Source organism: Dendropsophus ebraccatus, chromosome 4 (assembly GCF_027789765.1).
Source record: "Dendropsophus ebraccatus isolate aDenEbr1 chromosome 4, aDenEbr1.pat, whole genome shotgun sequence".
Classification (NCBI taxonomy): domain Eukaryota; kingdom Metazoa; phylum Chordata; class Amphibia; order Anura; family Hylidae; genus Dendropsophus; species Dendropsophus ebraccatus.
Genome location: NC_091457.1, coordinates 142,429,890 through 142,452,282, shown reverse-complemented (window position 1 = coordinate 142,452,282; position 22,393 = coordinate 142,429,890). Strand labels below are relative to the sequence as shown.

At 44.5% G+C, this 22,393-nt stretch overlaps 1 protein-coding gene across 1 annotated transcript in view; it reads left to right on the top strand.

Moving 5' to 3' along the window:
* The first annotated feature begins 270 nt into the window (after nt 1-270).
* MGAT3 (beta-1,4-mannosyl-glycoprotein 4-beta-N-acetylglucosaminyltransferase) overlaps nt 271-22,393 on the top strand; it is a 53,211-nt gene continuing 31,088 nt past the window's right edge. Inside the window, exon 1 of the mRNA XM_069967264.1 lies at nt 271-532. The gene's annotated coding sequence lies outside the window, so the exon portion shown is untranslated. The remainder of the gene's footprint in view (nt 533-22,393) is intronic.

Below are 22,393 nucleotides of genomic sequence, written 5' to 3'. Positions count from 1 at the left end.
TGCCCCCGTATATCAGCCATCCTCCCGTATATCAGCCATCCTCCCGTATATCTGCCCCCGTACATCAGCCATCCTCTCCGGCAGGCAGCAGGCAGGGGTCGCGGCCGCTTCTCCCCTTGATGTGATGCGGGAGGAGGGGGAGGAGCCTGGACCGTGCAGCCTGCGCTCCCGCACACATCGCTCCGAGCTGCTGCTGCTGCTACAGGGAGAGAGGAGGAGGGGGCGCCCGGAGAGGATGGGGGACACGGGCTGCGGGAGACACCGGGGAGGAGGATGCTGAGATGTCACCGCGGGACACACGCGTCTCCTGGACCCTTCTTCCCCCGGCAGCCATCCCTGCACATAGCTGCACATCCAGCCCCGGCCACTGCGCCTCTTTGTGATCCTGCGCCTCTCTGGATATGGGCGCAGAGGCTGAGGGTCTCCCCGGACTGAGGAGGAGGGGGTCCCTGGAGACGAGCCCGGGCTACTAGAGCTCCCCCTGCCTGCTAACACTGAGGATCCGCCGCCTGGGACCCACTCTCTGCAATGGGTGAGTAGGGGGCTCCAGGGCTGGGGGTCTAATACAGGGGGGGGGGGGGGCCTGGGGGTCTTATGCAGGGGGGGGCTGGGGGGGGGCTGCACACCCACCTCCCCACCCCCACACATCTCTGGCTGCACCTATGTGGGCACTGCAGGAGGCCATGGATGGGATTTCGGTAGCCATGCACCACCATCATGTCTAGGAGACCCCCAGCATTCAGGCATCTGCCATTGTGTTGTTGTTTTTTTTTTTTTTTGTATTGTGCCAGTGCATCCCCGATACGGTACGTGCCCCCCGTTCACACCGTGATCATCTTGCGTACAATCTCGCCTTTGCCTATGATGCGCAATAACTTACTGCAGGCAGCAGCCGCCCCTCCCATCCCTGGGCCACGGCCGCCCTGATATTGGGTGACCTTGTGACACAGGTGCACCGCCACCTCCTCACCAAAGGGTTAACAACGATGGCATCTGTGTCATCTGCTTCACATGCATGCTCCGCCAGGTCTACTACAGACAATGTCAATGGGCAGATAGATAGATGGTCAGGAAGGGGTTAACGGGCCTTTAACTTTTTTTTTTTTTTTTTTTTTACATCCCATTGCAGCCAGTGGCTTTGTATGGAATCTATGGATGTCCGTAGTGGCGTCTGCAGGCAGAGGTGATGTCATGTAATGGGCTGAGCACATAGGATACATATGTAACGTCAATATTTTATTAGTGTCTGTAATGTGACGGCCAGGACCGGATTAGGGAGGACGTGTGGCGGCGCCACTTACACTTGTTGCAGTGTAAAGTTGAGTGTGTACAGGTGGAAAGGGTTAATTCAGGGCATACGATGTCCCGTATAGGACTATGGCGTGGCTGGATATACAATGGCAGACGTAATGTCCTCTAGAGAGTATACAGGTGAATATATGTACCCCCCTATTAGTCACATACAAGGGGGTCATGTTGTAACTACAACCTGTAAGGTCCTTATTATCAGCTGACTGTATAGGTCCCTGTACATTAACCAGTTCATGGCCGTCCACAGGTTTGTGCCTGACCCCGTGCGGAGGGTCACACCATCATGAATTATTTATTCCTAGGTAATGATGGTCATAACCAGAGAAAAGAGTTGATGGAGCTCATTTGCATAAATATTCCCATGGAGCATTGCTACATGCCAAATAGATCTCCTTAATGTGAATAAGGACCCCCAGGGATATATCTCTAGCTGGCTTCCTAGGACTCTACCGTAGGGACTTCATGTTTGCCCCAGCGGCCCCTGTCCTGAGTTGTCCTCGTATTATATGGATGGTTCTGTATGTGAATGGCTAATAGTACATTTCCCCCTCAGCTGCCGCTTCCCTGGGCAAGATTAGGTGTTTTTTTTATGGCGTCAGGAGCAGGACTGACTGCCCCCCCATCCCAGGGGCTGCATTTAAAGGGTTCCTTTCTGATGAGATAATCCCTTTAAAAAAAGTGTTGTCACAGGTATTACTCGCACTTCATGATATATAACTAAGGGATACTAGTGGATCTCTGTGGTCCAGGACTATGTAGGACTATGCAAAGACCTAAGTCCCTGCCCTGGACTATAGGGGTCCATTCACAATACGGAATTTGTGCAAAATTTCAAGGGATTCTGCTTGAAATTCCATACACATTCTGTAGTGTGAACGGACCCTAACTCTGCCCATACACAGTGATGGTGGAGCTTCATATAGAGTCAAGTAGAGGAGGAGGAGCTTTATATAGAGCAGGAGGAGCTTCATATAGAGTGATATAGAGGAGGAGGAGCTTCATATAGAGTGATATAGAGGAGGAGGAGCTTCATATAGAGTGATAGAGGAGGAGGAGCTTTATACAGAGCAGGAGGAGCCTCATATAGAGTGATATAGAGGAGGAGGAGCTTCATATAGAGGGATATAGAGGAGGAGGAGCTTCATATAGAGTGATATAGAGGAGGAGGAGCTTCATATAGAGTGATAGAGGAGGAGGAGCTTTATACAGAGCAGGAGGAGCCTCATATAGAGTGATATAGAGGAGGAGGAGCTTCATATAGAGGGATATAGAGGAGGAGGGGCTTCATATAAAGTGATATAGAGGAGGAGCTTCATATAGAGTGATATAGAGGAGGAGGAGCTTCATATAGAGTGATATAGAAGAGGAGGAGCCTCATATAGAGGAGGGGGAGCTTTATATAGAGTGATATAGAGGAGGAGGAGCTTCATATAGAGCAGGAGGAGCCTTGTATAGAGTGATATAGAGGATGAGGAGCTTCATATAGAGTGATATAGAGGAGGAGCTTCATATAGAGTGATATAGAGGAGGAGGAGGAGCTTCATATAGAGTGATATAGAGGAGGAGGAGCTTCATATAGAGTGATATAGAGGAGGAGGAGCTTCATATAGAGTGATATAGAGGAGGAGGAGCTTCATATAGAGTGATATAGAGGAGGAGCTTCATATAGAGCAGGAGGAGCCTTGTATAGAGTGATATAGAGGACGAGGAGCTTCATATAGAGTGATATAGAGGAGGAGCTTCATATAGAGTGATGTAGAGGGGGAGGAGCTACATATAGAGTGATATAGAGGAGGAGGAGCTTCATATAGAGTGATATAGAGGAGGAGCTTCATATAGAGTGATATAGAGGAGGAGCTTCATATAGAGTGATATAGAGGAGGAGGAGCCTCATATAGAGTGATATAAAGCAAGAGGAACTGAGTAGTTTCATATATAGTTGTATGGGAAAATATTCATTGCAGACATAGCAGCCCAGGGGGCGGTCTAGCTTAGTGATTGACAGCCCTTTCTGCATTCATGCAGGGAAAGCTGCCGATCATTAAATGAGCCCCCCCCCCCCCTGGACTCCTGAACAGGTTATACTAAACCTTTCCGACTGCCAGACTCTTCTGGTGACTCCTCTGTCTAGAAATGGACTAGGCATGTTGGGACAGTCTGAAGACCCCCTTCCCCCCATATAAAATAGACTGTATTCCGGTCTTGCCAAAGCTTAGGGTCCTATTACACGGACTGACTACGGCCCGATCATTTTAGTAAACGAGTACCAATCTGCTAGATCGGTGCTCGTTTACTGGACCTATTAGGGTCCATTTACACAGAATGATTATCTGACAGATTATCTGCCAAAGATTTGAAGCCAAAGCCAGAATCAGACTATAAACAGAGATCAGGTCATAAAGGAAAGCCTGAGATTTTTCCTCTTTTCAAATCCATTCCTGGCTTTGGCTTCAGGTCTTTGGTAGATAATCTGTCAGATAATCTTTCTGTGTAAATGGACCCTTTGACGGCTTGATAGTCAGACAGTAAGGCATTGTTAGCGATGTCCATGCAGCCCTTGCCCAAACACCTGATATCTTACCTCTGCCTGCTCCTGGTCTTCACTCTGTGCTTCACAGTGGTAGCAGCATCTGAGCAGCCTGAAGCTGTGGAGCACAGAGAGAAGACCGGAAGCGGGGAGAGGTAAGGTAGCAGGTGTTTGGGCAAGGGCTGCATGGACATCGCTAACAATGTCCATGCAGCCCTTACTGCCTGACTATTGGGCCGTCTAATAGGTCCAGTAAACGAGCACCGATCTAGCAGATTGGTGCTCGTTTACTAAAAAGATCATTGTTAGGGTGCGTTTACACGGAAAGATTTATCTGACAGATCTTGGAAGACAAAGCCAGGAACAGACTATAAAGAGGGAACAGGTCATAAAGGAAAGACTGAGATTTCTCCTATTTTCAAATCCATTCCTGGCTTTGGCTTCAAAAATCTCTCAGATAAGTCTCTCTGTGTAAACGCTCCCTAATGCTGCCTTCACACGGAACGAATATCACAATAACGATTTTTCTTAAGAATTTTTCTAACGATTTTTCTAACGATTTATTCGTCTAAACGCTGATCATTATTAAGACCAAATCGTTGGTTCAAAATCGTTAAACGATCAATTGGGCGTATTATCGCTTCGTGTAAACGCAGCATAACAATGTCTGTGCAGCCTTTACTGCCTGATAATTGGGCCGTCTAATAGGTCAGTAAATGAGCACTGATCTAGCAGATTGAAGCTCGTTTACTAAAATGATCATTGTTATGCTGCGTTTACACGAAGCGATATTTCGCCCAATCAATCGTTTAACAATTTTGAAGTAACGATTTGGTTTTTATAACGAGCAGCGTTTAGACGAATAAATCGTTAGAAAATTCGTAAGAAAAATCATTATTGCGATAGTTTTATCGTATCTTATGACTCTGTGTAGTCACTCATAGTATTTCACCACGCGGCACATTTAGAGGAGCGGTGATGTTCTCATTTGATGTCTAGTCATGTGCATAAGCGTTTGCATCTGATTATATAGAAAGCCGGATTTCAGGAAGGTGGAAGGATATCAGGAGAAACGTAAAAGAAAGTACGAGAAGTAACAGCCTGAGGTTAGATGGAAGCAATGGGAAAAATATATTGCTTAAAAAGTAGTATATATATGGAACAAACTTCCAGCAGATGTGTTTCTGCTCAGTCAGGAAATGTAAACCTCCCTGGGAGCATCTCCAAACCAGTAAGCCTTATTGGATATGCAGGTGTTAGTACAAAAAGTAGTCCAAAAAAGAATTACTCCCCCACCACTCCCTGCTCTGAACCTTGCGCATAAATCATTCAGGGCAGGGAGGGGAGGAGGAGAGAGGAGGCATGCATGCTGCAGCTCAGCCCAGCCTCTGCAACTGGAAATAGCTCTCATCTATGAGACAGGTGCAGCGATGAGCGCCAGAGTGACGTCACTGCAGATCGCCTCCCCAATATTCATTTGGAGGAACGGAACGGTAAGGAGGTATCGTTGCACTAGGGGTTGGAAGCCCCACCCCCAGTGCACCAAACTGCCTCATTTGCATAGGGAGCATTGTTGAAGACCAAGGGGACATATTGAACATTTTATAGGTTCATTGGCCTAGCTACAGCGCCACCTATCTGTGACTTTTACTACAATTTTTTTTAATTTAATAAATGTTGAGCGCTTCTTGTGAAGTGCCCCATGTCCAATCTTCTTCTCATCTGTCGTCTTCATTTCATTTGCAGCAGCAGAAGTTCCACCTGAGTCTACTGAGTTTTGCTAAGGCTTTATATATATCCTGGAATTGGTTAACCACTTTTTAGTATAGATCAACATTGTGTGGTCAGTGGGGATATGGCCTTTAGGACGCCCACGTGTATACTTTCTGAGCAGGAAACCCAAGAGCAAATCAACTTTTTTCTAAAACTTTCTCTGTATCTAACTGTCTACTCCTGGAGTCCTATTCTCTACCATTGTTTGGAAATGCTATTAGGCAGATTTACTAATCCTGTTTAATACTTAAAATCTTGGACACTGTTGACTATTCCTTTATACCTACTATAAGTTAATATACCATATGTCAGTGTTTTTGCCTCTTTTCAAGCCATGCCACCCTTTCCTCTTAAGGAAATCTGTCAGCTCTATATCATACTCAGAGCTCAAGTGTCATGGTGGCCCGGCTGAGCTGCAGCATGCATGCCTCCTCCCTCCACTACCCCTCCTTTTCCTGCATGATTGAGGTCTTTTTGCATTGAGTCAAAAGACATACATAATAAAATACATAAACACAACAATATGGTGCAAGACGTTTAGGGCGAAATCTGGTGCATTTTCCCCATTAAAATTCGACCCTTGAACTATTTTCTCACTTATCAAAAGCCCCAGTATATTTTATGTGCATTTAAACTGGTAATCTACCTTTTTACAGTTCTGTTATTTGGAAAACTTCTTCCCCCCAAAAAAAGCTGATCACAAGTTTTCCCACTTCTGGCGACCCGAGTGACCAGCTATAATCTCTGCAAGGGAAACTTGCAAGTGCTCATATACCCTGCAGCGCCATCCCAGGAAATTAATACATTACATGGTGTCCTATAAAAAGGATGAAGCAGAAGACATGCTGGGTCCTCCTGTTAAAGCCCTGTTCAGTGCAGACCTGGTCTATAGATCCGAGTCAGATTTAAAGGGGTACTCTAGCGAAAATCTTTTTCTTTCAAAGTTATTTAGATAAGTAATTTACTGCTATTCAAAAATCTCAAGTCTTCCCCTACTTATCAGCTGCTGTATGTCCTGCAGGAAGTGGTATATTCTCTCTAGTCTGACAAAGTGCTCTCTGCTGCCACCTTTGTCCGAGACAGGAACTGTCCAGAGCAGGAGAGGTTTTCTATGGGGATCTGCTACTGCTCTGGACAGTTCCTTTCTTGGACAAAGGTGGCAGCAGAGAGCATTGTGTCAGAGTGAAAAGAACACAACATTTCCTGCAGGACATACAGCAGCTGATAAGTACTGGAAGACTTACAATTTTTAATAGAAGTAAATTACAAATCTATATAACTTTCTGAAACCAGTTGATATGAAAGAAAAAGATTTTTAAATATCTTGGTGATACATTCCCTTTAAATAACACATTATTATTAACAGGTAGAATACCACAAGAGTTTTCTTCTGCCTGACACGCTTACTCACTTTAATAGGTGTTTTTTTAATTAGAATTCCAGATATACCTGATTGTCTTGTAAGACGTCTGTGATTACATAAATTAGAGCCATCTATTTGGCAGTAATATGTGCCATAGAGGTGAGTCACTACAATAAACAGCACTCACGGATCTCAGCCCATCCTGGCGTGTCACACTACTACAGCAGGTTGTGATTTCAGCGGGCGGATACTTGTCTGTCTCAGCCAAGATAGTTCCATTTACATCTTTCTAGACTTGTCCTTCAGACTTGTGATGTGGACATGAAAGATGACCCATATGCTGATCCCACAGCTCTAAGACTGTGCCCAGCATCTGCTGATCAGCTGAATTGTACCCTGCAGCTAGAGTGGCGCATCAGCTGGCAGATTGAAGATGGAGTCAGACTGATGCACAGTTAGAGAACGAGGCTACTATAGACCATAAGGTTCCTAAGACGCTCATAGATAGAAGGATGCTTTTGTAGACTACTGCCTGGAATAATTTATCCAATGCTTGAAGTGTAGTTGGCAACAGCTGGTGTGTTAGGCTGGGTTCACACTACGTTTTTGCAATCCGTTTTTTCATCCGTTTTTGCAAAAAACGGATGAAAAACAGATAGAAAAAACGGGTGCATGTGTGTGCATCCGTTCTTCCATTAAATTCCATTATAAAAAAAATGGATCAAAACGGATCCGTTTTTTTTTAATGGACACAAAAATGAGGTCGACTACTTTTTTGTGTATGCTAAAAAAAAAACGGATCCGTTTTGATCTGTTTTTTTTTTTATAATGGAATTCATTGGAAAAAAACGGATCAAAACGGATTGCAAAAACGTTGTGTGAACCCAGCCTAAATGGAGAGTAGACGCAAGTTTGGTACCAAGGCAGCATAGTGAGTGCACAGGTCAAGATTGGTCAAAAACAGTAGTCAGGCAGAGGTTGGGATGGGCAGCAGACTGGTAGACATTAGAGATGAGCACAGCTCAGGCATGCTTGACACCGATCGTTTGGCATTTGATTACCAGTGGCTGAAGAAGTTGGATGCAGCCCTAGGAAGTCCGGGAAAACATGGATATAGCCATAGGCCATAGGCTGTATCCGTGCTTGTTCTTACTCCCTTGAGCTGCATCCAGCTTCTTTAGCCACCAGAAATCGAATGCCAAAGGATCCGACTCGAGTATCCTCAAGTTGCGCTCATCTTTAGTACAAGCTGGGTTGGTAACAGAAGAATCAGGACAAGCACCTCTGCAGACACCCGAAACCAAATGGGCTGTCTACAGCCAGATGGAGAAACTAGTAGGCTAGGTATGCAAAGTTGAGGAGAATGGATAAAGTCCCTATTACATGGTCGTAATTACGATCATTCATATACTAAAGTGTACAAGTGATCGTTATTACAATCATCATTACGATCGTAACTAACGACTTTCAGGTGGTTGCCAAAAGCTCTCGTTTGCAATCGTTAATCGGAGAAAACAAAAAATCGCTTTGTGTAAGAGGACCCTTAGGCCTTAATGCAATGTGAATGCATTTCATCGCAGTAATTGATCACTTCATTGCAGTAATCAATGATTAAATTGCCTTGCATCTGTCCGTTAACGCAATAAAACTCTAACGTGTGTGAACATACCCTGAGTATTTGGCTCTATTCAGTAAAAACATTCTAGGTGGCACGTTCTTTTGGAGATCACTTGCGGCAATTTTATGGGCATGTAAATATGTTAAATTTTTTTTTTTCCCTTGTTTCTCAATTCCCTTTTGTGTCGTCCTGGTTTTTCCTAATGATGGTGTTTGTTCTGTGAACAGTGATCTGTTTGTTGTTCTTCTTTCCTCTCTGGCTTTCTTGTCACCTTCCTCCAACCTGTTCTTTTACAGAGTTGATGAGTTCACATTTTCTGAAGCCTCCATAAATTTATTTGCTCTTCAAGGGGTATTCCCTTGTTGATGTTTCTTGCCTAGCCAAGGTTGATATCTAGAGATGAGCGAACCGGGTTCAGGTTCGAGTCGATCGGAACCCGAACGTTCGGTATTTGATTAGCTGGGGCTGCTGAACTTGGATAAAGCTCTAAGGTTGTCTGGAAAACATGGATACAGCCAATGACTATATCCATGATTTCCACATAGCCTTAGGGCTTTTTCCAAGTTCAGCAGCCCCTGCTAATCAAATGCCGAAAGCTTGGGTTCAGATCGACTCGAGCATGCTAGAGGTTCGATCATCTCTATTGATATCCTAAAATTCTGCTGCATGTGCTCCAAAATTTTGAAAAAATTTGAGTAAAATTGATATTTCGCACTCTTGTTTCATCAAAAAGGGGCGTGCCTGTAGGAACCAACAGATTTATTATCTAAAGGGTCTTTGACACAGGCCGATTATCGTTTGAATTTAAGCAATAATCTTTTGGTGTCAATGTGGCAACGATCAAACTACAAGCGAAAATTTGTATGTTGCGGATCGCATCTTTTGAGCTGATCATCAGCTCACAATCATTGGTAATCGTTCTCCAGTCTTTAAGAGTGATACGAACACAATTACGAATATTGACAGAATATATACAAACGCAATTGCAATCGCATTAATGAATTTTCGAATGCACCATCCCCTCTGTCCCATCCCCTCTGTGACGCGGCTCCATTGATTCTAATAGAGTCGCTTCACTGAGGGGAGCGGATTTCGTCACACTGGGGGTCGGCAGGCCCGCCTCCAGTGCCTCGAGTCGGGCCGTCCTAAAGGAACAGACCGGCACCATGTGATTTTCATGTGAAAATCAAAACTCGCATTTAAAAATCTCACCAAACACGCAGCGATAAAAACGCAGCGTTAAATATGCAGCAATACGGTACGTGTGAAGCTACCCTAAATAAGATGCCGTTCGGTCGTTCGCAGTAGTGACAAACGCAATAACGACGACAAGACGACCGCAAGAGTGAACATAAGTAACGATTATCATTCCATGTAAATGGGTGAACGATTTGAGGTCTTTTGCAATAGCAGTCGTTTGGATCGTTTATCGTTAACGATTATGCGAATGATAATTGTCCTGTGGAATAGGGCCCTAAGGGTCCTATTATACGGAGCGATTTTTACCGATTAACGACTAACGATAAACGATTGCAAACAAGATTGTTTATCATTAACCTAACGTTACGATCGTTACTATGATCGTTTATTCCTTCTGATCCCAGCAAAACAATGAACAATGTGCAATTACACTGAACGATTAGTGAAACAATGCGGAACTTGAGCGAAAGAATGTGGAGTTACAGCGAACGGTTAGTGAATTAAAAATAATTTTAGGTCCAGATCTAAGGGCCCTATTCCACAGGAACGATAATCGGCCCCATTCGGCCGATTATCGCTCGGCGGAATAGAGAGAACAATCAGTCATCGGCTGATCGTTCATTTAGGGCCAGACCTAAAATCATCGTTCCCCCACCGCACATCGCTACGGTAAAATAGCGGTGCGCGGCGGGCGACCGACGATTTGAGAAGCGCAGGATACATTACCTGCAGGGCTTCTCCTCCACTCTGTCTTCTTCCCCTGGTCCCGCACGCTCTAGCTTCAGAGTGGCCTGTCAGCTGACGGAGCGCTCAGCCAATCACAGGCCGGGACCGCCGCAGCCTGTGATTGGCTGAGTGGCCTGTCAGCTGACAGGCCATGCTAGAGCGCGCGGGACACGGGGAGCAAGACAGAGCGGAGGAGAAGACCTGACAGGTAATGTATGCTGCAAGGGCTGCAAGGACATCGGTAACGATGTCCCTGCAGCCCTCGCTCAACGATCATTGGGGCCGTGGAATAGGCCCAGTAAACGAGCGGTGATTTAGCATAGTTGATCGGGCCCTGCTCAGCCCGTGGAATAGGGCCCTAAATCAACGATTAACGACATACAAACGATTTTTCAATCATTGCCTGCAATTACACAGAACAATTATCATTTAACTTCGAACGATATAACGATTATTCGCACGATAATCTCCCCGTGTAATAGGGCCCTAAGTCTATACTAAAGTATTGGGTCCGCTTGAAATTTCCTTGCCTATTCCGTAGTGTGAACATACACTAACATGTATGTATGTGCTACAGCTGAATTGCTTCATGTGGCAGCACCTTTAATAAAAAAGTTATGAAGATTATAACCGGTGACGGCTGCTTCCTTCCGTTCACCCAGCTTACTCATTTGTCAAGTTATTTCCTTTACCTCGTTCTTGACTTTAGTTTTATATGACCTGTTATTTAGTCTCCTCAACAAACAGGGTTCCTGACCAGAGGTTTCTCTTCCGTATTATTTGCAATTAACAACCACTAATACCATTCACGCCGTTCGCTGAGCACACACCGTCATTACAAAGACAAAACAGGCGGTAATAACAAGCGGGCCACAATGCTGATTGGAGTAGAGTTTACATGCGTCTCCTCATGTAGTAAGTTGCCGCACAGTACACAATTGCTATGTGGCTACACAGTCCTAATAACAGGCCTCACCGCGCACGTACACACACCCAGCTATTTTCACATCCACACTCAAAAGCATCAGACAGCACCTCCACATAAACTGCTGGAACACATCATGTAGGGTTTATTTTAGAATACCCCCACCCAACATTGGCCGAGCATGCTTGTTCTTAATAGGGACAGGTAAAAAGCCGCTTCCAGACACCTCTGGTGGCTCCATTGAAATCAAAGGATTAGGCATGTTAAAACCCAACCACTTTATTATTTCTTCCCCCAACATCTGCTGGCTGCCAATGGAGATCTCGGAGGCTTCATATTCATTGGGTGGTTGGCTGGTCCCACCAACATCAGCATTCATCTAATGTGTATGGCCACCATGAAAATGATGGTCAGCCAAATCCTCCAATTTCACTAGACGTGAACGACCATCTAATGCAGGGATGGGGAACCTTTGGCCCTCCAGCTATTGCAAAACTACAATTCCCATCATGCCTGGAATTGTAGTTTTGCAACAGCTGGAGGGACGAAGGTTCCCCATCCCTAATCTAATGTGTAAGGTGGGATCCTAACTCCACCCCCCAGATGTTGGAGAAAAAAAGATCAGGCACTTGAATTTTAACCTGCCTGATCCCTTTTTTTTAATGGAGATAAACGTTGAGCAGATGTTTCTGGCATCAACTTATTTCTGTCTCCTGATTGGTAATGCTTGATGTGGAGCACGTATGTGTATGGGGAGGTTGGGAGGAATACTGTAGCTTTCACCCAAATGAGCATTCAGCAGGCAGATATCTAAGGCCATCGTAAAGGGAACTTGTCGTGACTTTCATTGAGAAGACATTGGGGTGGTCCCTAGCAGCTTCTCCTGCCCCACTGGCCTTGATAAATATATCTCACTCTATACCCAAAAGGAGGTAAGGGCGGGTATACGCCACAATTGTGCCTTCCATGGCATGTGTATGTTGGCAACCAGGACGCAGAGGCACATCCTCCATTTTGACCTCAGCTAGTGACTACATTTGCCTAATTTCCTGAACGTATAGATGTTTTTACTTGGACTTAAAGGTGCAGCTCACTACGCTGAGTCAAGATCAGACAAGTACATGTGCGGGAAATGACCTGAATATAGTCAACAGTTGACTATGGTTGGACCATTGAAGCAGTTAGGCAATGCCTGTTTCCTCCTGTATATGCCAGCATCGGAAGGCACATGGTGATGGCCATGGTGTGAACCTGGCCTAATATATGTGGGGGCCTCTTGATTATCCTCTGAAATGTGTCAGAAGAGGTGTTTGGTGGTGGCTTTCCTTCCTCATCCCATTGAAAGCTCATACATGCTTGGCCAAGCCAAGTCAGGAGGAATGGCTGTATAGGTATGGGCACCTTCAGACACGCTATAAAATTGCATTGGTAGGGAATTAACCATGTGGAAGCCACACTTCACTGTCTCTAGGTCCCCTGATGCATTTCATTGGACATTGTACTTTAGTTTAAGGACTGGTACAGGTCTCATAGGTTAGAACCCCAGTTTACAGAGTGAATATTGTTCATTATTCAAGAAGCATCTTAAAAAGTAATAAGCAGGTAGCAGTGCCTAACCTGGTTAGTAATGCTTTATAATCATGCCCATATTTTGCTAGGTAAATCTTATGACCTGTGTAAACAGTGCCTTATATAGTGTCAGTAGACACCAGCATGGCATGACCATCAGTGTAAAGTGTATGGTGTTTGTCATTGATCTGTATAGTGTTTAAGCAACTGTCAAGTCAAGAGCCCAAAAATAATGAAATAAAGAAAAAAAAAAGATATATATATATATATATATATATATATATATATATATATATATATATATACACACAGAAAGTGCCATCATACTGTAAGGAACTACAGAGTATCTGAGAATCTGGAGATATATCTCATCACAAATGTTTAGTATCCAGAAAATTTCCTCACTCCTGATAAAGTCTATGTCATAGGCGTTTGCCAAATATTTGGAATATAAGTCAGTATTTCTCTTCCTGTTTAGAGACACAGGAATGGAGATGACCTTAAACCATGTCTGTGATAGAGAGCAGGACATGGATTTTTTTTTTTCCTATGCACAAATCTAAGTCATTTGTAATGGAAAACAAATTCCATGTAAAGAGAACCTGTCAAAGGGAAAGTCATCAGTGAAAATCAACAACAAGAAAAGTTATCTGTCAGGGGGATTGCAGGGAAGTGTGTGCCCTGTTGCATAGCAACAGTGGGGTCACAGTTCAGAGATGAAACCAGGAAGTGATTGGATCCTAGGGGAAAGTAACAGAACAGGGATGTAAGTTACTTTACTAAAAACAGCCATTTATACTTTACATATACGTATGTGGTACACATCTGATTTTAGCAACTTTGCTTCATGGTACAATCCCTTTAAATTCTCAAAAAGTTCTAGATATCATGTGTAGATTTAGATAGATAAATTGGTAGTGTCATAGTGGCTGTGCTGAGCTGCAGCATGCACACCTCCTCCCATCCCGCTCTGCATGTTTGATGTACAAGGTTTAGTGCTGGAGGCCAAGCAGGGAAAAATGGGAAATGGAGGAGACACACAATCAATACTGACCCTTGCGGTTTAATGTTTTCCTGAGGTCTCTCGCAGTTCGGTATCTTAGTAAGGATTTTACTTTAGAAAGTCCTGAGATCATATGATACGCCATGCTAATAATTACGGATCACACAGGTGTTCTAACTAGGTATACAAGTTTTCTCTGTGCATGCGGTATATCACGCTGCCAAGCCAAATATCAATTATACGCTCACAAGGAGACTATTGTTCAGATACATGAAAACAACATGTTCCCTTCTCAGGGTCCACAGGCCTATTACTCGTGTGTTAGAATAATCATGGTCTGAATAATAGTGTCCTTGTTGTTAAGATACTTCCAGAAGCATACACGTCAGGATCCCTGGGTCATCCATAGGATTTTCTGCCGCTGTTTATTGAAGGGATATATATTTAGTTCAAATATTTTCGTCCCATGGCTTATTGATATACATCACTCAACGACTGCGCAGAAATTTGCATGTGTGCACAAGGCTATTTTTATGGACAGGCTATTCCTGTGCTGCTATTAGTAGAAGGGACCGTAATGGGGTCAAAATCCCTCCCTTCCCTTCACCAATCTTCTTGTGAGACATATCTGTGCAGTGAACAAGCCATTTCAAGGGGATAACTTTTAATAAAGTCATTACATCCTTACATCATATCAGAAGGAAGACAACAGATAGACAAAAATCAATGTCTATCCTATTAAAGAGCCTTAATACATGACTAGAAGAGATGAGCGAATCCCAAGAACGGGTCCATCCAAACCCAAGCGTGCGGCATTTGATTACCGGTAGCTAAAAAAAGTTGGATGAAGCCCTAGGGAGTTCTGGAAAACATGAATACAGTCTATGGCCTATGTTTTCCAGGCAGCCAACTTCTTCAGCTACCGATAACCAAATGTTGCACATTAGGGTTTGGACGGACCCAAGCATGCTCGAGATTCTCTCATCTCTAATGACCAGGATTTTAGTCAAGCCAGAAACCTGTCTAAAAGGAAGAGACACCCATCTGTGGAGCGCTGTTTCGGGGTTGTTGTCCTTCATCAGTAGAATACGGGACGGATAAATGGGTGATAGCCATTGCTGTACTTCAGGGTATTGTTTCTCTAAAGAGTAAACTAGTGTACAGACAATGCTTCTAGGTAAATGTATGCAAATTAGCTCTCCCTTAAAAGCCACCTGTAGAAAGCTGCTCTGTAATGGTGCGTTTACACAGTCAGATTTATCTGACAGATTATTGAAGCCAAAGCCAGGAACAGACTATAAACACAGAACAGGTCATAAAGGAAAGATTGAGATGTCTTCTCTTTTCAAATCCATTCCTTGCTTTGGCTTCAAGAATCTGTCAGATAAATGTGTCTGTATAAACGCACCATAAGGCAATGTTCAACCCATTAAAGTGCCTTACAACACGACTAGGGAATTCTAGCTGAGCCAGAGACTGATCTATCGATTATAGTATCTTGTCAGTAGCTGGTCAGGTTAGAAGCCTTGGAGGGAGAGAGTTTGGAGAGCTCATTTGCATACGTTTTCCCAGGGAGCGTTGCTTGTGAGACTCCCTAAGCCAGCTGGCATCCTCTACTGGGAGTAAAAATATCCTCAGAGAGTCCATATATTGAAGACTGCATGCAGAAAACACCATGCTGGATGGAAAAAGAACCGTCTGCAAAACCAGAGACATATAATTAATAATTATATATAATATAAGGAACTTGCCCAGGTCACCCTCTGTTTCCTCTCCTGATGGCTACGGAGGAGACAGAGGGCATCGGAGTGGGTACAATAGAGAATAGGCTACCTGTTTTTGCACTCTCCTCAACTAAAGGGGTTATCTGGATAGAGAACTTTATATAGTTGCAAGTACATATAAAACAATAAAGAAGCTATGCTTACTTCTCCTCTCTCCCCCAACGTCCTCGTATAGCAGCTCCTCTTGAGGGTGTTAGCCCATTTAGCCAATCGCTGCCCGCGGCAGGACAGTAGTATTTATAAAGTTTTCTCTATCCAGATAACCCCTTTAAATAATCCCCATCCCTCATATGATCGATCAGTTGTTATAAAGTTTTCTCTATCCAGATAACCCCTTTAAATAATCCCCATCCCTCATATGATCGATCAGTTGTTGATCGGTGGGGTGGTGACACCTGGCACCTCTGCAGATCAGCTGTTCTTTGCCCACACAGTAGCCGGGCCTGGTTACGGCATCTTAGCTTGTTCACTCGCAGTAACGCAACTCTACCACTGCACACTGAACGGAGCTAACTGCTTCCTGCCATGTTTACTGTGTCATGTGGGTCCTGAGCAGCTGATCAAGAGACCAGCAAAGCTATTGTGTGTAAGATTTCTTGTATTTCCCTATAAAAGCCTAAAAGATCTATAGCTTAGGCGGTTAGGACAATATGATCACATGTTAACATACACAATTCCAGATTCAGATTCTGACCCATTATGTTAACAGTCCCAGGGAAATATAAGGTCAGAATGGCGGCCTACTACCTGCCTGCCAACCTAAATAAACACATTTATCATTCTATTAGCCATACTGTACATTAACGAAATGGAAGAACCTGAATATCAAGTGTAGGTTATCTATAGAATTAAATATACACCCAGGATTAAAGGGCAGGACTACTTGTACTTGAATAGACCGTTAAAGGGATATTCATAGCTGGATGTTTATGCTATGTCATGCAAGTGACAAGCAGAGGAGGTCAGGAAGCCAGAAACAGCAGAACAGTTTGAGTAACGTCCATTGACTTTAATAGGAGTTGCATAAACAGTGTAGGGCTATGTTCACACAAAGTATATTTTCGTAAAATCACGTCTGTTGTACAACTGCCGTGATTATTACAAAAATATACGTCCCATTGCTGCCTATTGGTTCCCGGCCGGAGCGAATGCACATAGTGTAAGCTCCGGCCGGGATCCCTGGCGGCGTTGCAAACAACTGACATGTCATTTTTCTGCGGCCGCTATTCATTGAATAGTGGCCGCAGAAAACCATGTCTGTGCACGCTGTGGAGCGAGCGACTGCGGCCGCAAGCTCCACAGTGTACTATGGGGAGTTCAGATGCGGGCGTGCACGGATGCGCCCGCATCAGAACTCTGCGGCCAAAAAGTTTATCCGGCCGCGCTACTGCAGTACTGGCCGGGATGATCTTTTCAGAGACCGGCCATTCCTTGACCCGGCCTGGTCACAGAACGGCTGGTCTCATACGATATGTGCACATGGCCTAGCACTGCGAATTACAGGGAGTTACAGAAACATGATGGATTGTGGTACTACGCTGTTTACATTACTCTACTTAACATCATTGCATATAAAGCAGGCCAAGAGTTTTTTGTTATTCGGCCACCTACTGAGTTTCCCCCAAAATAAGAAATCCTCCTAAAATAAGACTCCCCAACTAGCCTAAAATAAGGCATCCCCCGAAAATAAGGCACCCCCCCACCCTAAACTAAGGTGCCCTCGAAAGTAAGGCCGCTAACTCACCTGGTCCATGGTCCCCATGTCCCCAATAAGTTCCACACCCCAAAAATAGTGATTTATTATTCTGAATAACATGTAAAACTAATGAAACAAACATTCAGAAACAGCAGAATATGTGATATTATAAGTTACTGTACAGTAATGGAGAGGATGGGAAACACAAGGGCTGACAGAGACTGCAGGGAGCATGGAGGAATGAGCAGGGCAGATGGGGGCACATACATGCAGCACTCTCTGTCTGGGGAGAGAGGGGTTACAGCTATGGAGAGATTACCTCCACAGTCCTGTCCCCTGATGTAAGCCCCAGCCTGAAGTGGATCTGCTATGATTTGGAAGGTGAGGGAGACCTCCTGGGTCAGAGTACAGGGCTGTAGACCCCGCTATGCAGACCATGCCCCTCCTCCACTCCCCCTCCCACCCAGTATAGGGAGCTCTTACACCAAAGCAATGCTCTTAAACCAAGTCACAATTTAGAAAAACTGTGAGCTCTTAAACCAAAACGCTCTTAAACCAAGTTACTCTTAAACCAAGGTACCACTGTATAAGAAAATGTCTTATTTTTGAGAAAGTACGATAAATAACACCTTAGCACTAGGTATATAGGAGGCTTGCAAGATGCAAATAAATGGCACAGGCTTATTACATGGCTAAAAACTTCTCTGTTCAAAAAGATTAAGTAAGCAACATTGTACTACTACTATATTGAATTAGTTTGTTCACAAGTTTTCGGCCTATTATATTTCTTACAAGCCGGCATTAAAAAGAAGATGGTCTACTGTTCAGTTAGGATGCGGTGAGGTGGAAGAATGATGAATGTAAAAGAGGGTTAGATTCGTTTAGTTGAGAGCTGGCGATTGGAGAACTGAAATAAACTTAAGAAAGAGTTGTGTAACATCCCATCCACTTATTAGGATGTTATGACATGATCAGAAAATGTCATCATTTAGTACATTCTGTATAAGTGTATGCAAAAAAAACAAACCAACAAGTTATGACTCTTAGGGCCAGTTCACACTGAGCAAAAATGTCAGAATTCTGTGGTGGAGCTGTCCACTGTGCTCAGTGTCCTGCAGTGTCTGAATGGGAGGGCGCACGCGCCTCTGCTTCCTCTCCACTCAAAGAATTGATATGACATGACAGAGAGCGGCGGGAGTAGAGGCACGTGAGCCCTCCCATTCAGGCACTGCAGGACACTGAGCAAGGCAAAATTCTGCTGTTTTTGCTCAGTGTGAACTGGCCCTTAGGGTAAAATTGGTGGAATTCTGCGGCGGAGCTCTCTGCTGCGGAATGCCGCCTGCCGTCTGTTTTAATTTGACGGCTCCCGCGGCTCTCTGCTTATTGAATTGACATGTCAATTCTTTGAGCAGAGAGTGGCGAGGGCACACGAGCCCTCCCATAGACACACTGTTTGACACCAAGGCAGGCGGTATTCCGCGATTTTGAGCTCTGCCTTGGAATTCGGACGATTTTGCTCAGTGTGAACAGTCCCTTATGGTCCCTTATTTGTCATAAAATAACAAAAGGAGTTAGATGATCCCCAGCCGCTGCCCATGCCAGTGGTTCCCTGGCCTTTATCTAGTCTCTGTTCACCTAGCTCTAGCAGTGTCACGTCCACACAACATGTAACCACTGCAGTTAAACACTGGTTGCAGCACTCACCTCACTAGTGAGAACGGCTCATGGCTACATAAATCCATGTTGTTGTTACAGCCAGCAGAGGACCAAGGAAGTGTCGGCACAGAAGCGGCAGGAGATTGGAACTCTTTTTGTCATACAGTTATGAGCAATTTGTTAAAAATGAATTGGGTTGGAGAACTTTAAATGTCTAGTATGGAATATATGATACCTACAGTATTGTATATACTTTATATACTGTAGCACTTCCATTAAGCAGTTGTACTTAAAGGGAATCTGTCAGTACGATTGTGCTAATATGGTTCCCAGCAGCACAGTATAGATCTACTGTGCAGCTCCCAAGCACACCAGCCAAGTCTGCAGCAGTAGCTTTACATTGGGGAAAAAAGTAATTTTATTCTGGCACGGGTGGCCGGAAGAGGGGTGGCAACTAGTCATGTGGGTGGGGAGCCGCCCGAGACTAGTCACAGCTCTCTGCCTGTCAGCGCAATCTGTGGGGATGATTGACAGGCAAAGAGACCCGTTAGATGACCCCGCCCAGATGACTAATTGCCGCCCCTCTCCCACCCTTGCCACCCTTGCCCCTCTCCCACCATTTCAGATGACTGACTAATGTGTATCCAGAAGATGATGCCGTTGGAGAGAGGGGTTGGGTATGTGGGCAGTGACATACCGCACCCCTCTCGACTGAGAACACATGAACACTCAGCTGAGTCGAATGTTCCAATGTATGGAGAATTTGGAATGATAGCTGTCAGCTATACGAACGTTCGGCCAACAGTTATTGAAGTGTATGGTTACCTTTATTTAGACATCTTCTTATGAAGTGTCTTATTTGGGTATAAGGATACTTAAGGAGATGTCCCCACTTGTCTAGTCCCCCCATTCCCCTCCAAACCAAGGCAAGCGATTATACCTTGTTAGATAAGTTTCTATTGAAATCAGTGATTAATGGACGCCCATTGATTTAGATATTCTACAATCCTTCATCATTTAACAGCAGATCACATAGAGTTCCCAAAGTGATAGCCCAATTTCTCTTTTTCCGTGGATCTTTTGAACTCTTGCACATGTAAATAGGGGTTCATATAAAACTCAAATGGATTTTCCAACAGTAGACATCTTTCCATCAAGACCCTCCTCAGTCACTGGGCCCACCAGAACTCATCAGTGGTCGAGCATGCATCTTTATTCCATGTCTATGAGGCTGAGCCTAATAGCTGTGTATAGTGTTAGCTGTAGTGTAGAACGTTGCACACAAACATTTGTGCTAGTGGTTTTGGCTCTGTATATCAGCCAAGAAGCAGTTGTTCATAGTTGTCATCAATGACCTAGAGTAACACGTGGACGGCAGAGGTGGCAGTGCCAGTCCTGTAGCTTCTGGGGAGAGAGCCCTTATACATCCTATGTAGAAAGCATCACCATAGGAATCCACGCTCTCTTATCTCCCCATGGCACACATAATCCTCGGTAACTGTGGAGCCGCGTCATTACGATACCGGGCACAAAAAAGATGATTGCTGTAAATGTTCTTGTGTGATCAATAGATGTTAAAAGGCTATTGGAGATTTGGCGAGTTGATAAAGTGTTAGCACGGAAAGCACTTACGTACGTGGCCCTCCAGCACAAATGAAAATGACAAATTAATCTATCGTGGCGCACGGCCAGACATAGCCTCATTGTGTTACAGTAATTGTAAAAGCCAGAGAAAATGGCACCGCATGAATGTGTGACCACCTATACCATCTGTTGGCAAGCTTGGACTATTCGGGGACTTTCATATGACTATTCGAGGAGTTCTGTTTTTTTTGTTTTGTTTGTTTTTTTGGAACAAGTTTCACCAAGTGATAAATGGCTTGAATCTAGATCACGAAGGTCACGAAGAACACAATGGTTGACATAATGACTCTATTGTCTATCTGTCACCTGCAAAAGCATTACGCTAAGAATAATGGCATTCATGTGGTTATATATGATATATTGGTAGAGCAGAGTGGCACAGGACCTGTTGTTTTTGGAAAGTGCGCACTTACTGCAGGTCCTTGGTCGTTATATTAAAACAGGACTATGGCTCCTTTAATTTTTTTGGATACCAGTTGCGAAATACAGAAGTGCAACACAACCTGGTTGTAGTTGCAGTGCCGGCAGTGTTGGGAGTGATAGTTTTTCGGTTCTTTACTGTGATTGTATTAGTGACTTTAGTGATAGATTCCATGTATAGCTACAGACGTTTATGGTTTCTGTCAGATCAGTAATTATATGTTGATACTAATATACTATTAAACGTTGACAACGTCCAGCGAAAGGGGATCCTGTGTGCATAAGTAACTTGTCAACATAAAGGGTAAGAGGAGGAAGATGAGTACCATTCTGCAGCCAAAGGGGATCCTGTGTGCATAAGTAACTTGCCAACATAAAGGGTAAGAGGAGGAAGATGAGTACCATTCTGCAGCCAAATACAACGCAATTGTCCGAACTCACTCATCATTCCGTAACACTGGTGGGCTGGAACAGTTCAAGTGTCATGCTGGAAACAGACAGGCAAGATGCCAGGTTGTGAAACTGTGAAAAAATATGATAACTGAGCAGTGGAAAACATATCCTGCCCAGAGGAATCCAGACTTCTGTGGGAGGGTCAGAATTTGGCACCAGCAGCATGGATCAATGTCAGCCATTTAGACTTGTGGAGGTGGCAAGATGGTATGGGGAATGTTTTCTTGACACACTCTGGGTCCTCTGCTACCTTTGGATGGATATCGAGACAGTAGGGCTTATCTAAACAGTGTAGCTAGCCAAATCCATCCCTTCATCGAGTTGTCCCCCAACTAGGACACTATAGTAGGACATTGCACCATGCCACAAAGGTGGTATAGTCATGGATTGGTTTCCCAGTTCTTGATCCCATAGATGATCGCTGAGATCATGGGGTGTTCTAAGCTTGCTTGGACCTCGATCCCATGGCTGCATGTATTACTGCAGGTATTAATTAAGGCCAAAGGAGGTCCAATATGCTAACCGGGGGGGGGGGGGGGGGGGGGGAGGGGGGGGGGGGGGGGGGGGGGGGGGGGGGAGGGAGTCTCTAATAAAGTGGTTGTTCACCTACAGAAGAGCAGTGCCATAGTCCAGGCAGCTATAGTTTTAGTCTTCATACTCACATCATTTCATTCCTTCTTGGTTTTTCATCCTTGCCTTTTCCAGAGGTTCCAGACTGCATTGTT